At 36.3% G+C, this 14,710-nt stretch overlaps 1 protein-coding gene across 1 annotated transcript in view; it reads left to right on the top strand.

Annotated features, from left to right (window-relative positions):
* The window catches only part of LOC136828661 (prolactin-releasing peptide receptor-like), a 120,349-nt gene extending 106,065 nt beyond the window's left edge, over window positions 1-14,284 (top strand). Inside the window, exon 2 of the mRNA XM_067086718.1 lies at window positions 13,727-14,284. The gene's annotated coding sequence lies outside the window, so the exon portion shown is untranslated. The remainder of the gene's footprint in view (window positions 1-13,726) is intronic.
* The last annotated feature ends 426 nt before the right edge of the window (window positions 14,285-14,710 follow it).

The following is a 14,710-nucleotide window of genomic DNA, read 5'->3' as shown; positions in this document are numbered from 1 at the left end:
TCTCGTCAGAAACATAACCTATCACTTATCTATTTATCTACTTGACTATCTATTCCTGTCTATTATGCTGCCTCCAACTATTATGCCCTACATACAAGGCCAGAAAGGGTCATAAACTCTTTCTACATCTATTTTAAGAACAGTGTATCCCTAAGATTCTCCGGTAGCAATGGCCAGCATCGGGTCAGCATATTCTTTCTCTCTCGTTGACTCCTCTCACTGTATCTATCCTCAAACAAAGGCCTACTGGGATATAACGATTAGATACAAAACTAGACTTAACTTGCAAATTTAACGAAAGCACTTCAGCAAAATCTACAGTCATGAGATGGAGTTTCTGACACCCCACAAACATAGAAGTCATAATTAGAGAAAACTCAGACTCACAACCAATCAAATTTAATGATTCTAGTCCAACCAATACTAGTGACTAATAACCTGGTCACCACACAAAATAAATAGGATCATAATTACTGTAAACCAAAATAAATGTCATATAGTATGTTTAAAGAACACCACTTCCAATATATTCGTCCTCACAGGACTGAACCAGAGTTCCTGTTAAAACAAACATAGTTTATATTAAAACCTGGAATGGTGTACAAAAAAAAAAAAAAAAAAACACTTAAAATGGAAAAATGCATTATTGAGAACAAAACGGAAAATGCATAATGGAGAACAGAGGGGTTTCACTGCAACGTAAAATGGATATCCCATATAATGTCTCAAAAAGCTGTGTTAATGAGTTATCTTATTACATTCTATGGCCATGGAAACTGTTCCTCACAGTGGCTGTTCTTATTCACTAACACAGCTCAAAGAGTGATCACACCAGCCACAAACAGAAGTGAATACCCACTGTATGGTTCCTCTATAATATACAAATTAGAGTGTGCACTTATGCACACATTCACTTAATAACCCCTCCCTTGAGGCACGACGTCACTGTCAAGTTCAATGTTTGAAGAACCCCGCCTTCTGAATCCACAGATATGACAAAGCTTCCATCAATCTGTCACGTTGTCCCCACGCATCGTGGCCGTGATCGGAAGGCAAAAATGAACGTATCAGATACCTGTTGTATCTAACCGAGGAAACTACCATCAACATAAAGGTCACCTGCACTGGACACCTTTTCACAGGCCAGCAATTAGTCAGCGTAAGTCTTAAATATGCAGTATATATATATATATATATATATATATATATATATATATATATATATATATATATATATATATATATATATATATATATATATATATATATATATATATATATATATATATATATATATATATATATTATATGTATATATATATAAGCGAATCTTATACACTGAAGCCACGTGCATCTATTATGATTTATATTTATATATATATATATATATATATATATATATATATATATATATATATATATATATATATATATATATATATATATATATAATATGTATTATATATTTATGTGTCTGCACGCATGCGCGTCGGTGCTGTGAGTCTTGTCATTAAAGATGAAAGCGTCTTCAGTTATTGCCGCCTTCATCTCTTACCCCTACAGTATTCTTTTCCAGATAGTAAGTCTTTTGTGTACCGAAATTAGGTATGATAAATTCGTAAAGTTACTAAGTCTACAGGCATAACCAGCCCCGTTTCAGGAAACCCCCCCCCCCACCTTTGGTGCCCTTTCGTGCTAATGATGCCTTACCCCCACAGTGCTGATTTCTAGATATAAGTCATATGTATACCAAATTTGGTTGAAATTTCTTCATGCATTTCAAAGTTATTGTGGCACATACATACATACATACATCCATTTATATATATTTATATATATACTATATATATATATATATATATATATATATATATATATATATATATATATATATATATATATATATATATATATATATATATATATATATATATATATATATATATATATATATATATATATATATATACACATATAATTATACACATACACCATACACACAAATTTTGTCTTTCAGGTAGTGCCAGTCCTAAAATGCATTAGCATTCTAGTTCCCAATAATTCTTCTGGAATGAGGTTGTTAGACCTGCGCCCTTCCCCATTTTGGCAGTCACCCATCCCACTCGATTAACTACCAGGTACATAAATCACCGTTTAGGTAAACAGGCGCATAAAGAAATTTTATTTCTGGTTCATTCAGATATCGTGCCTGGGATCTTTTGGTCATGAGTCAAACACCTTAATAATGGAACTATATGAAGCATGTATTGATGTGTGTATATCTATATATATATATATATATATATATATATATATATATATATATATATATATATATATATATATATATATTATCAATATCGTACTAATACTCTGAAATGTATGTTTGTTTGTTTGTACACTGGAAGGTAAACGGTGCTGGTGCTGCCCGTACTCTTTTGCTGACTATTTTTAGTAGGGTTAATTTAGCTGAGGGTGTGGGTATGAGTATGGTAAGGGTATGGAGATGAGTATGGGTACGGTATGGGTAGGGGTATGGGTATAGGAATGGAATGGTTTGGATATGGAGTGGTGTATGGGTATTCTGTAGGTAATGGGTACAGTATGGATTTGGATGCAGGTATGGGTATGGGTGTGGGTATAGGTATGGGTATGGTACAGACATGGATATGGGTATGGATATGGTACAGATAGGGGTATGGGTATAGGAATGGTATAGTTTGGATAAGGGTATGGTTTTGATATGGGGTGGTGTATGGGTATTCTGTAGGTAATGGGTATGGTATGGATATGGATGTAAGTATGGGTATGGGTGTGGGTATAGGTATGGGTATGGAATGGATATGGGTGTGGGTATAGGTATGGGTATGGAATGGATATGGGCATGGGTATGGTACAGATAAGGGTATGAGTATGGGTATGGTACAGATATGGGTATGTATGGTATGGAATGGATATGGATATGGGTATGTGTGTGCATGGGTATGGACATTGGTATGGTATGGGTATGGTATGGAATGGTATGGTATGGGTATGGGTATAGGTATTGGTTTGGTACAAATATGGGCATGGGTATGGGTATGGGTATGGTACAGGTATGGGTATGGGTATGGTACAGGTATGGGTATGGGTATGGGTATGGTATGGGTATGGGTATGGTACAGATATGGACATGGTTCAGTGTGAACTTGAAAATGTAAACTACAAAATTACTTACATGGATTTTGTGATATTCTCAAGCACTTGTTGCTCCGTGCTGCATTGGATATGGGTATGGGTATGGACCTTTTGTTAAAATTGTAGTAAATAAAAAAGTGACCCAACGGGTCATGGGTGGTCTAATGTGTGTGTTTGTGTGTGTGTGTATATTATATATAGGTCTGTAAATGTCTGTGCACACTTGTGTATTTTAGGCCAATTCTTGTAACTGTGGTGTCAGTCATAATTACACGGCTGCACTGTGGATGAACCCATTGCAGAAAACTTCCACACAAGCCGTTTCTATATACAGGTGCACAGGCAGCACGTCAACACTCCTTTCATACATTTGCCTCTGTCCTGTACACACCCATGCTCATACTTTCATACTATCTATCCAGCACTTCCAATGTCTTCCTGCCCCTACCCTCAACAACAGTTCAGCATTATATTTTGCTCCCATTATCCAACTGTCCTCATCATCCCTAAACACTGATCCACCCTTCTATCTACACTAACCTTTTTACCAATTCTACTGTAAGTATCTCCACATTTTTCACTTTTTCAGTCCTACTTATGCTACATATACTATATAAATTTTAATCATATCATAACTATCTTTTTTCTCCTACCCATATTCAGCGCTCCCACTTCATCCCCATAAAGGAAAATTGGCTACAAAATCCCTTCACACATTCCCACCTCGATTTCTATAAAAATTGTAAAGCTCTATTACCTTCAATACATATATGAATCTACCTGTTCTATTCTTTTACAGTCCATATCGCAATTCATTGCTCCTTCCCTCTTGTTTACAGTTACCTTCAAACCCTCCTCCTTACTAATATTTACTCTCAACTTTCTACTTCAGCAAACATTTTCAAATTCTTTCAACAAGTTTCTGCACCATGTCTTCACCGTTAGTGTTAAACCTTTGCCAAAATTCATCAGTTCCACTCTCCATTTAGGACGCAATTCTATCCCAGAAATCTGCACCCACAACTAAGTTATTTTTCGGACTTTCACACATAAATGTTAAAAAATATTGTAACATATCACAATATTGTTTCAGGCCCACTTTTAGGCAAAATCAAGCACTCCGCCGTAAAACCATGTAAAACTAACTGTTGCATACCGATTTTCAGTATCGTTTCTCTTCCAAAGTGATGAGTAAACAACAATTTCATTGAATACAGAAAACTGAAAAATCCGTAAGTGGTCAACTGCCTTCTCCAACTATTCCTATCTACAGCACCCTCTGGTAAACTCCTTCTCTCTAAATCTTCATTCACTTTATCCCGCCTTCTCATCCCATGCTTCTTTCTTGACCTACCCTTCATCACTCCCTCCTTTCACTCATCCTAACCACAGGCATATACAGTATAATTGCCCTCTCGACTCTTATCATATTTATAATTTTTACCTCGCTAGCACTTCTGACTTCAGTTTCTGGCCTCTCATTTTCACAAAATCAATAAAATCCCCTTTAGTATACTAAGTTATGTTTGCTCCAGCTTCTGCCCCTCTTTCCTTCTTAACGCCCGTGTTTCTGAGTAATATATCATCACTGGTCTGATTACGGTACAACAGATCTTTATATTCTATCAAATTGGTATTCTTTTATCACAAACTATCCCGCCACCTCCCGCCTTTTCCTCCTAGGCTTCACTACCTTCCTCCCTGACTTGAGGAAGATCCTACACTTGAAATGCTCTACTTGTTTTAAATCTAAGCCTCCTCTATCTTGTATAAATAACCTAACGCCCCCTCCCTGGTGGGCACAATAAGCTCACTATTACTTAATTTACCTACATACTATCATTTTCACGAGATTCCTACCACTCTCTTACTCTCCAATGCAATTCTTTAGCCTCTGCCGTAGTCACCAGATCATCTGAATGTATGTTCCCTTAGACTTTTGTTGCTAATTTCTCCACTCAATACTCCATAACCAGTATAAACAGAATTGGGGTAAGTGCCCAAAAAACTGGAAAAAATTTTTATCATCAAATTGCATGAAAAAATTTAATGCAACATTTCAAGTAAAGTCCAAGGAACAACTGCTTTTCTAATTATTTATTATTTAAAATTCTCTAACTAATAAAATAATAAGCCAGGAGAATGTAGAAATAGAAACCAATCAACTACTTATCTATATAGATGCACATAAACTTAAGAAGGCCTAGGGTTATATTACCAGTTTGACTTAAGGTCGCTGATTTTTAGTGGTATAAACATATCAATCTTGCTAGTAGTTACTTTTTTTTTTACAGACAGTAGAGATGGATTCCATCGTTATTCCTTGCTTTCTGAGTGGATGATAAGGCAAAGTATAACACGAAATGATTAAAATACAAAACACTTCATTTGAAAGGAGACTGGACACGGGTCTAAGGAATGGGTTGCACCAGTGAAGGTTTTCGATTAAAAGTTAAGTGCAGGAATTAGCGATCACACAAAAGAAAATAAGCATCACTGTGATTAATCTGCTCCCACAATCATCTACTTACCATGTATGACACATATATGACACATACCAGCAACCATACGCTTCTCTCTCTCTCTCTCTCTCTCTCTCTCTCTCTCTCTCTCTCTCTCTCTCTCTCTCTCTCTATATCTATATATATATATATATATATATATATATATATATATATATATATATATATATATATATTTAGTTAGTTTATGCGTGTGCGGGTCCGTGGAAAACATACTGTATTTGTATCATTTGAATCCTGGCATACTGATCCGGACTTCCCTTTCTATGACCGGTACATTCAACTCATTACCATGCTGTCAAAGTTGGATTTGATTAATTATAAGTCAGACAATGTTACTAAACCTATCAGGTCTATACACATGAAACTGAACGGCTTTACTTGTGATCAAGTTACTGGCTCTGTATTTTAATTGTCCTGATCTAACTTCGACCACTGGTGAGGAAAGCCAGTACTCCAATATCAAATAATTGCAAATTTCAAGATTTGTTTAGTTATTCTCATCGTAGATTTACGCCATACGTATGCATGAGTGTTTATAAATAAGGAAGGAAGAACGGAAGACCTGAACTATAAAGAACGTGACATTATCCTGCCTCTTAGAAGTAGATATTTTCAAAGAACCACGTAAAAAAAGACGCAGCAAGACATATCAAGCCTCACAGTAGACGAGAAGAAACGTTCATTGAAGGTGCAATCTGTGAAGAGCCTTCTCCCTAAGCCCAGGACCTTGCAACTGAGAGGAAGAGGATAAACAGAAAAGGTAACCGTATGATCACTGATGGAACGAATTGCCTTAGCTTCAACACTTACCAGTCGAGAAAGCGAGGGCTAAGTGAAAAGGTCCGAAACGTGAGACCAATATTCAGAACAATGATGCAAAAGCCGGGGTGATTATATAAATTTAACTACACACTGCGTAAGACGTTTTAGAAACAACATTTAGCAATTGAACCTTTGTGATGACTTCCAAACAAGTTTAAAGCTACCTGAATAGCCAAAATATTGATAAAATAAACTACTTAGGGCAAGATAATATCCTGTAGTAAAAAAGACTCAAAGAATTGATAAGAATATTATTTTTGCGTCAGGGAAATAGAAAAAAAGGACGAATTTCAAGCCAATCGCATAGCTTACTTCACTTAAGAAGGTACAGTACCTGGTTTTGGTTGACAAAGTTAGGATGCGTCCACACTACACTAAAACATATACTCACATGTCAGCAACTTATCGCATACATATCACATATAGGTTGAAAACAAGTCAACGACCGTTAGTGGAGAACGAGAGAACGAATCTTTGGCAAATACTGTATAACTGTATGAAGCAATGGTAGGAACTACCAGTAAATCTCTGACTTGCATTGAACCTGTTTGTGAAGCTTGTGCCATAATTCATCTACATATGTTTACGACATGTTTTACTGTAGTGTAGACGCGCTCTTCGAGAAGTAACGCAAAGTCTGAGAGGTAAAAAGCAGTGAAGGTTTAAGAAAGCGAGAGAGCATACTGATGGAGTCTCTTATAAAAATACTGAGTTACAAATTAAATACCATATGAAAAACTAATTTCTTACACATGGACCCAAAGAAAGATCATGGTTACTTAAAAGATGCCGTGGGGAAATTAACGAAAGTTTTTTTTTTATTTGTAGATACTGTTTTTTTGTATTTATGTTTGTGTTATCAGCACTTGCATGATTACGAGAATACTGTTCTCCGGTGTGGATGTCTGCTTCTGCAAGAGATTGATCTCTTAGATAGAGTGGTTCGTAGTGGTAGGTTTCCTAACATTAGCTGTTATGACTTGGAACATCGACGGATGGTCTCTTGTTAGGTAATTTTTCCTAATTTTTTTGGGGTAAGTTTTCGTAAGTTTTATTTTAGCAGAAATCTTTCACATTCACAGCTGATCCCTGATCCTCCCTTCCTGCCGAGAGCAACCAGATTAGCTGAACAGCAGCACCAATACGCAGTAAATTTGCCTCGTTGTCGAACTTCTCACTTCTAGGGGGTCCTTTATTCTTCACACCGCTGGATCGTGGAACATTCTCCCTGAAGATTTTGTGAAACTGGAGCTCGAAAAGTTCATGCAAATATGTTAACTTGTAACGCATTACTACCCTAAAACAACTCCCACTCTATTTTAATGATTTACTTACATTTTTACATATTTATACATTTATTAATTTGTTATCCTATTTTTTTTCTAATAACTGATCTTTTATTTCTGTATTTCCTATTACCTCCTGTTACTTCTTTCAAATGAACACCATATTCTTTGAAAGCTTGAATTTCAAGTCAATGGCCCCTGTTGGCTTGTTCCATATGAATATGGTTCATGTTTCGAATAATAATAATAATAATAATAATAATAATAATAATAATAATAATAATAATAATAATAATAATAATAATAATAATAATAATAAGGCAGAAGAAATTGGAAGAATAAAACAAAGATTCACCGAGATCACGACAGACACAGTCAGACACCAACTAAAGAAAATGCCCAACTGGAAAACCCCAGGTCCCGACAAAATGCCCAACTGGAAAGCCCCAGATCCCAATGAAGTCCATGGATACTGGCTCAAAAACTTCAAGGCCCTACACCCACGAATAGCATAACAACTCCAGCATTGTATCACAAATCACCATGCGCCCACAGAGATGACCACAGGGAGAACATCTTTATTACAGAAAGACAAGAACAAGGGAAATATAGCAAGTAACTACAGGCCTATCACCTGCCTACCAATAATGTGGAAGTTACTGACAGGTATCATCAGTGAAAGGTTACACAACTACTAGAGGATACAAACATCATCCCCCACCAACAGCAAGGCTGCAGAAGGAAGTGTAGGGGCACAAAAGACCACCTCCTGATAGACAAAATGGTAATGAAGAATAGCAAGAGAAGGAGAAACAACCTCAGCATGGCATGGATTGACTACAAGAAAGCCTTCGACATGATACCGCACAAGAGGCCAATAGAATGTCTGAAAATATATGGGGCAGAAGAGAAAGCCATCAGCTTCCTAAAAAAATACATGCGCAACTGGAATACAGTACTACAAGCTCTGGGATAAGACTGGTAGAGGTTAACATCAGGAGAGGGATCTTTCAAGGCGACTCACTGTCCCAACTATTCTTCGTAGCAGCCATGATTCCCATGACAAAAGTACTGTAGAAGATGGATGCTGGGTGCCATCAAGCTGTATGGTATGAGCATCAAGGAAACAGATACCCTAATTCAGACTGAAAGGATTGTATCTGGGGACATCAGGATGGAGTTTGGAATAGAAAAATGCGCCTTGGTCGACATACACAAAGGCAAAGTAACAAGGACTGAAGGGATAAAGCTACCAGACACGGACAACATCATACACATACATAAGACAGGATACAATTACCTGGGAATAATAGGAGAGGATATAAAACACCAAGAGATGAAAGACACGACCAGGAAAGAATATATGCAGAGACTTGAGGTGATACTCAAGTCAAAACTCAATGCCGGAAACATGACAAAAGCCATAAACACATGGTAATCAGATACAGCACAGGAGTAGTGGAGTGGACAAAGGCTGAACTCCGCAGCATAGACCAGAAAAATAGGAAACATAACAATACACACAGCACTACATCCAATAGCAAATACAGACAGACTATACAGAACACAAAATGAAGGGGGAGAGGGCTAATAAGCATAGAGGACTGCGTCAACATCGAGAGCAGAGCATTGGGGCAATATCTGAAAACCAGTGAAGACGAGTGGCTACGGAGTGATGGGAAGAAGGACTGATAAAAGTAGATGAAGACCCTGAAATATACAGACAGGAGAATGAAAAACAGAACAGAGGAATGGCACAACAAACCAATGCACAGCCAGTACATGAGACAGACTAGAGAACTGGCCAGTGATGAAACATGGCAATGGCTATAGAGGGGAGAACTCAAGAAGGAAACACAAGGAATGCTAACAGCGGCACAAGATCAGGCCCTAAGAACCAGATATGTTCAAAGAGCAATAGATGGAAATAGCATCTCACCCATATACAGGAAGTGCAGTATGAAAGACGAGACCATAACCCACATAGCAAGCAAATGCCCGGCGCTTGCACAGAACCAGTACAAAAAGAGGCATGATTCAGTAGCAAAAGCCCTCCACCGGAGCCTGTGCAAGAAACACCAGCTAGCTTGCAGTAATAAGTGATATGACCACCAACCTGAGGGAGTGATAGAAAACGATCAGGCAAAGGTCTTCTGGGACTATGGTATCAGAGCAGATAGGGTGACACTTGCCAATAGACCAGACGTGACACTGGTTGACAAAATCAAGAAAGTATCACTCACTGAAGTCGCAAAACCATGGGGGCACCAGAGTAGATGAGGAAGAAAGAGGAAAAATTGATAATTATGAAGACCTGAAAATCGAAATAAGAAGGATATGGGATATGCCAGTGGAAATTGTACCCATAATCATAGGAACACTAGGCACGATCCCATGCTGAAGTAGCTCCAGGACTCATGCAGAAAAGTGTGCTACTAGAAACAACACACGCAGTGAGAAAAGTGATAGCCCCCTAAGGAGGCAGGATGTAACCCGGAACCACACACTATAAAAACCACCCAATCGAATAATAATAATAATAATAATAATAATAATAATAATAATAATAATAATAATAATAATAATAATAATAATAATAATAATAATGCGTGAACGTAGACCCAAGAGAAGATGTTTTTGTTTCATTTATGGTTTAGCTCTGATGCTGATAATGATGAGAAAATTCAAAGGAATGAACTTAGCATTTTACGCGTTTTGAGAAAATGTAGCAGTGGCAGTAAACTGAACCTGCAATATGTGATGTCAGTGGATGATGTTTGGTTATTAGAGGGAATGGTTGCAAAGCGTGAAGAACGAGTATGACCATTTTTATTGGAGAAAAAAGTAGAGAATGAATGATCACATCTTACGCAAGGAGCTCAAAAACGTATAGTGGCGTTTTCAGGCAGTTGCCTCATAGGAATCCGGTATCATCTTTTTCGGAAAGAAGTCCTTCTCTTCATCTCTTGCACATTTCTTAGTCTCCCGAAAATAAATACGAGTTCAAAATAAAATGGCTACTAATTTCTAAAGCACCTGTTTCTTAGTTTTACAGTTTCCTAAAATTTACCTTCTCCAACAACAAATAACTTCGTTCGAGAAAATTTTCCTGTTCTTTTCCGCGCTTTGTAAATTATTCCCTGACTAAATCAGACCGCAATGTTTATAAATGGCCAATACATAAATACAAAACCCAAAGCCATTACCATACCTGCACGAATTTAATCCAGTTTTATATAAGCTTATTCAACTCCCCTTTTGGAATTGAGATGTCAGCTTCGAAAACGAGAAAAATGACGGTGATTCCATTGTGCTCAAACACAACACGAGAGTTATTTAGTGAAGAATAAAAGCACATGTAAAAACAGATAACAAAAAGAGATGATGCTGCTGTACATAAAAACATTTAAAAACCTCACTATGTATAAAAAGCAAAGCTAAATGTCGTTTTTTTTTAATCCTGATAGATGAAGACCTTCTCTGAACAAGTAACCAGAAAATAAAGCCAGCAGTAGGTGTGAAATGCAGTCATCTCTAACATATAAAAACATTGGAAAAGAAGAGAACAACAAGCAGGTAAATAAGAGCTCTCTCTTTAAGGAAAAATTATACGAGAGATAGAGATTAATTTGATCATGTATGTAAAGTAAAAAAAAAAAAAAGGAAAAAACGCATGCCTATCTAACAATGAGATTATATTATTAGTAATTTTTCAGTTCCGAGAACTTTTATTAATTGAATAACCATGATCTATCAATAAATAATCGTCAGGATTATAAAGACTGAAGCCAAGCCAAAAACGAAGTACGAGTAGTAATTACTAGTTAGTGATATAATTATGATTACGAATATATGCTGACTTAATTTTATAGAAACAAAGCAGATGAAGGTATATTAAAATGACGCAATTTAGATTCGTAAATTCTGTATGCATTCCATGTCTTCCAGAACTCATTAAAATCAGAAAAAATATTAACCCGACTTGAATAGCAAAGCAAAGCAATGGAAAAAATTATGTATTTTTCTACATTATGGTAAAAATCAGATTTCTCTAAATAAACCTATATTACTGTTGGTCACTAATTTCTTCGAAGCTTTTTAAGAGACAAAGTAACACAAAGAGCTTATTCATTATTTTTCTTTCCTTACTATTTACATATCTATATTTCCCTTCTGTCCTATTTACATTTCTAATTATTTACCTTCAACATGGGCATTAAATTTATAATGAGATACTATCCAAAAACTAATGTTCAAGTATATTTCATACTCATAAATCTCATACTATTATCAATATGAAAATAGTGACCAGTATCAGCATAAAAACAGCATTGCTGTTCCTATAGTGTGATTATGAAAAGTGACCAACTTCGAAGCTGCTAAGTAGAATCAAGGAAACCTTTAAAGCTGAGGCAAAATAAGAGACATTTCTACTGTTATAGCCAGAGCAGCTTCTAAGGAACAGGCAAAACGAAGGGATATCATAATGAACTCTAAAACCACTAAGGTGAAACATCCTGCTGTATAAAATGCAATATGTATCCATATATTTTCTTGGCATGTAACGCTGCGATAGCAGTACAACCATCTCTTGCTAATTGCCTGTGTCAAGATAATTTTGGTGTTAGGATAGTGGTGCTAACGCAGAATAGTTACAATTTATTCGAAGTGTTAGGAGAAAGGAGAAGCGGAACACCTCGAACACACTAGGTACTTGGTGAAAAAAGGTATTGGCAGCCTGCAGTGAACCCAGATCTTAACTCCATAGAACATTTATGGGATCAATTGGGCCGTGCAATTAGACAAAGGGACAACCAGTCATCCACCATTAGAGAATTAGGTCAGGCTCTCTTGGAAGAATGGGACAGGATACCTGCTGAGAACCTCGTACGAGTACAGCTGGTGGACAGCATGCCATGCCACCTAGTGGGCGTTATTACCGCTCGCGGAGGTCATACCCACTATTGACTCTGTAAAAAGTTAAGTATACCTTAGTTTTACCAGACCACTGAGCTGATTAACAGCTCTCCTAGGGCTGCCCCGAAGGATTAGACTTATTTTACGTAGCTAAGAACCAATTGGTTACTTAGCAACGGGACCTACAGCTTATTGTGGAATCCGAACCACATTATAGCGAGAAATGAATTTCTATCACCAGAAATAAATTCCTCTAACTCTTCATCAGCCGGCCGGGGAATCGAACTCCGGCAGATATGTATATAAAGGTTACTGTAACTTATGTACATGTGTTTGACTTGCTGATATGTCTGAGAAAAAGGTTCAAATGTGAAACATTAAAGAGTTCACATCCTACTTTTTTCCTGCTAATTTTAGTGTACACTGGTCTGTTTGCGACTAATGTGTCCTTTGCATTGAATTTTAAAGTGTTATTTCGTTTCCTAATTCTCTGGGAAGTTTTTCTGCATCACAAGACTACTACCAATTTTGTGAGCAGACCATTCTATTCCAAATTGCTCGTCTAAAAATGCATGTGACAAACTTTTTGGCGAATAGTGTATGTAATAAAAGTATGAAGTAACTAATGATGAAGTTTTCTGCAATGTTTATGCGTCCATGATTCATTAGTTTAAGTAAAAATATGGTAGTGACCATCGAATTTTGTTCTCTCACACGCCAACCCCATTTACGGAAACGGCTTAATGTTGAAGCAAACTATATGACCTGCTGATATATATATATATATATATATATATATATATATATATATATATATATATATATATATATATATATATATATATATATATAAATATATATATACTATAATTTTTTGCCTGTGTTTAATACACACTATTAATAATACCTTGCAAAAGAATGATAACGATAAAATCCAACTTATATGGCTAGATTTAATCACTCCAAAGCTTTAATCTATTTTTTTTCTTTTTATTTCAGAAGAAATGTGCTGAGCATGGAGTCATCAATTCCTCAATCTAATATCTCAAGAAGGGAAACGGAAGAGACTTGATGAAAGCCGACTTCGATCTTTTACTCAAGATGGGACACATACCACAGTCGCGCTCCTGAGTAAAATATAAATATACGTAAAAATAAAACACCTCAGTAAAAGTCTATGTCGGTCACTTTTTGGACTTCAGGATCATTACAACACTTGGCATTGCACATTTGAAAAATTTCCTGTACGAAACGAATCACTGTTGGCACACGACAGCTAAATTTTTCATAACTATTTGAACAAACCTGAGGGGAACTTTATTCGACATTTTCTCAGGTCCTCAACCAAACTTACACTACGAAAAATAATTAGTCCCGCTACCTCATCTACATGAATAGGCCTAGGAAAGGTGTGGACTTACTCTAATGTACATTAAAACAAAAAGTAAAATTTCCTTGAAATGAAAAATAAAGAAACTTGTAAACGCATGTTTATGAAATTTGTGGTTCCATAAAACTGTTAACGGAATATGAAAATAGTTGAGAAACTTACAAAAAGGGAAAGAATATCGTGGAACAACGCTGCGTTTGCTATGGACAAACGAAGAATTCACCGAGTGAATGAAGTACACTTTACCGCTGTTCCTAGAAATCGAAAAACAAATTAAAACACGATTTAATCACTCAAAATGAATGGCTGACCACGTCTTGTCACTTACAACGCTTTGCTTATTGATATCTTTCTCATTACATATTCTTTAAAGACAAAAATATCCCCAAAACCACCATTTACAATGACACTGCTTCTCAGAAGAAAGACTTCAACTTCCGACAAAAAAGTAAAATGTGAAACAATTTTGGTGTTATTATATTCAGCTATCATACCAAATGAAGTGACTTCCGTAACCATAGAAGATACGGCGTAAGAAAAGTATGTTGAGCCAACCAATTGCACATATCGAGGAGTTATATGACGTATTTACC

The sequence above is a fragment of the Macrobrachium rosenbergii genome, chromosome 3 (genome assembly GCF_040412425.1).
Source record: "Macrobrachium rosenbergii isolate ZJJX-2024 chromosome 3, ASM4041242v1, whole genome shotgun sequence".
Lineage (NCBI taxonomy): Eukaryota > Metazoa > Arthropoda > Malacostraca > Decapoda > Palaemonidae > Macrobrachium > Macrobrachium rosenbergii.
The sequence above is the reverse complement of the archived record's forward strand: the minus strand, read 5'-3'. Positions and strand labels throughout refer to the sequence as shown.